The sequence below is a fragment of the Seriola lalandi genome, unplaced genomic scaffold (genome assembly GCF_002814215.2).
Source record: "Seriola lalandi dorsalis isolate HSWRI2012SDOR001 ecotype SW California unplaced genomic scaffold, Sedor1 jcf7180002052129, whole genome shotgun sequence".
Taxonomy (NCBI): domain Eukaryota; kingdom Metazoa; phylum Chordata; class Actinopteri; order Carangiformes; family Carangidae; genus Seriola; species Seriola lalandi.
Genome location: NW_019522682.1, coordinates 424,889 through 428,422, shown reverse-complemented (window position 1 = coordinate 428,422; position 3,534 = coordinate 424,889).

Below are 3,534 nucleotides of genomic sequence, written 5' to 3'. Positions count from 1 at the left end.
TGAAAGAGCGCGTGTGATAGAAAAGCACTGTAAATGTGAAGAGGTGAATGCGACTTGTCGTGTAAAGCGCTTTGAGTGATCAATAAGACTAAAAAAGCGCTAGGCCTATATAAATGCAGCCCATTTACCATTAACCACATCACAGCAAAAACCAATCCATGAGGTGGAAGGAAATGTCTGCAGAGAGACAGGATTGTGTCGAGACACAGATCTGGGGAAGGATGCAATGATGGTTCCCAAGAGCACAGTGGCCTCCACTGGAACAAGCAGGACTCTTCCTAAAGCTGGCTGCTCGGGCAAAGTGAGCAATCAGGGGAGAAAGGCCTTGGTTATAGAGGTGACCAAGAACCCAGTGGTCAGTCTGGCTGAGCTCCAGAGATCCTGTGTGGAGATGGGAGATCTCTGTGCCTTTCAGTAAACATATTCTGCTGTTGCTGTTGACTTGGCCCATTTTGCTGCCATTCATCTTTAGCTGTGCTGCTAAAGTTGAAGGGGTAGACCGCCACATTGGTCCAGACTGAAATATCTCAACAACTTTTAGATAATAAAGAATACATTTTGCACTGATCCGTGGTTAGATGAATGCAGGACGTTCTGCCCTGTTAGCAGCATGTTGAACTTCTGGGTTGAAAGTGAAATATCTTGAAAATAACTTTGGAGATATTTAATATACTGCAGCTTTTCATCCTATCAACATTTCAGTTTGTCCAATACTTTCATTTATGACCAAATACAACAACAAAAAAACAACAACACACACAAAAAAATAAACACTACTATAGTTCCAAAACATGATGAAGATCTAGTTCCAGCACAGGATGACAACCAGGCTACAGCTTATGCTGAAAAATCTGAACTATTCCTACTCAGTAATGCGCATAGTATCTCCCACCATCTGTCCATATTATTTAAAGCTTTTTATTGCCTCTTTAATTGATAGTTGACTTTACTGAGGCAGAGAGGAGAAACAGGTCAAACAACATGACCTGTGAACATGGTGGTAACACGGTACATCTTAGACCAAACATCCAGGACGCCCCTGATATTTCACATTTAACCATCAATCACTTCAAACAAATGTGAAGGGAATGTCTGATGCTGTTGAGTGGTTGCCTTTGCAGTACAAACCAAGGAACTGTGCTCAGAACAACATTTTGCTTGTTGGAGGTTAGTACACAGATGAGAAGAGGCTCTAACACTGACCTGATGAAGGCCAGTCATGATCATCAGATTAACACACAAAACCTCATATTTCTGAGTAAAAATGCTGCATTTTTGGCCTTTTTTAAAATCGTACCTTCTCCTGAAAAATCCTAAAAATATTAAATGGTTTATGTTACACAAATATCCACAGTATTGAATGGTTCAAATGCCCAAATGTGCGATAAAAATGAACGGATCAGACTTGCAGACAAGTATGCACTCAGAAGTAACTATTCTTCAACAAGTGTCCGTTTGTGTCTGTCTTCCCTCTTCATTAGGCTTTTCTCACAATGCGTCCACTCTTCCTCAGGTCCCTCCCTCCTCTGTCGGTCCTGATTGACCTGCTGCTCGTCCTCCAGGCTCCATGACACACCCGTGAACTGAGGGGGAAGCACAGGTAATTTAAACCTTTGTGATTTCACTAGAAAGAGAACACACGCCACATCACTTAATTTCATAAGATGAATAAGTTGTGTAACTTTTCCTGTAATCAAACAACATCTGACTCCATAGTTGATTCGTCTTATTATGTCAGGTTCACTTTTCCAATTGACATAGTTGGTGTATTCTTGGTCTGGGAGCTGTTTTCATGGTTTGGTTCAGGTTCATTTCCAGTGAAGGGAAATCCTAATAACAGTATACAATAATACTTTAATATATGATAATGACACTGGAAAAAGCAAGCAAGTTTTTACCAATGTGTAGAACTGGGATATTAAACTTCTCACACAATAACAGGTGGACTTATGACACCTGGGCAAGTTTCATTAACTTAAGAGTTGAGAATATTTCATCAGTTTTCAGGTCAGAAATTAACCTCCATATTCAAAATATTGTATAGATTCTATTATATAGACTAAGATTTTTTGTGAGTGTTTGCATTGCTAATCAATATCAGCCATTCTTTTCCGGGCTACTACTGGACTGTCAATCACTAGGTCATAACAGTGCCTCCATATTTACCAAAGCGAACATGCAGATGCTCTACTCCTGATTAAGCCCAGCACACACACACACACACACACACACACACACACACACACACACACACACACACACACACACACACACACACACCTTGAGCATAGCAGAGGTCCAGCAGCCAGTTTGCGGGGCTTGGCGCTCTGTCTTCGGTACTGCATCCAGCCGCAGACCAGCTCGTGCGCGATCATCATGTACAGTAGGAAGATGAGCACGGCGGGATCCATTCGGATGCACGCGCCGCTGGATGAGAACCGGCAGGCGCAACTAAAACCGGTCCAAATGAGAAAGAACAGTGCCGGGCTGCGGGATGAGAGATACTTGTTGATGATGACGATGAGGAGGATAGCGTCCTCGTGCCCAAGTTGTCCACTCCAACTTTAGGTACTCAAGTCGCGAGGCACAAGCTGCTGCTGCGGTAGGCGCTCGCGCTCCACCCATGACAACACAGCATCCTCCAGACTCATCAGTTCACCGCGTGAGACGGTGATTTTTCTCTCTCACTGACAACAGATGAGAGTCACGGTGACAACAGCAGAGAGGGGACATCGGATGATGTTGCCGTAGAGACGCAACCGTTGCTAGGGGCAGGATGTCGTCATCACCTTTTCCTAAAGATGAACGAGGCATTTGACCAATTCAGAGCCATGCAGAGAGCTACCAATCAAGAGCAGGCACCGATGTGTCCTCACGCTTGACTGCTTTATTAGGCTACCATTCATCCTCTGAAAAGGGATGTGATTACTCATTAATTGCCCTATCAGTTATTTTTCTTATCTGTGAATTGATAAATATTTAGCCCCAAAATTTGTATAGTATGGGCTGGAGTCTATTATCACTGTGCAACCTGACAGCCAGAAAGGATAACGAGACAGAAGAACAAGAAAAATCAGCTAAAAACACAAAAAATAATTTATTTTCAAATAGTTAATCAGTTAAAAGTTAGTTCATTAATGTCCTTGATGATTACTTTTTATTGATTGACACTGACTTTAAATTGCTGATCTAACTTTGAGAAGAAATCATTTCAAAATTCATGTCAAACCACCCACTAAAACCAAAGTGACTGAAAAGGTTTTCAAACTAAAATACCTATAAAACAAAGATTCCAGAGAATGTAATTTTTTCGGATTTTGAGGAGTGATCATCAAGTCACCTTTTTCACCGAATATATATATTAATATTTTTACCTCATGAATTACCAATTAGCATTTTTGCTACAATCCAGCATGTCTACATTGTATATTTAGTACTGATGTTTATTAAGGTGCATTGTCACTATCAAATAAACAATCAAGTAAATAAAATTTTCATTTCACCAGTAGACCAAAAAACATACTGACACCAGTG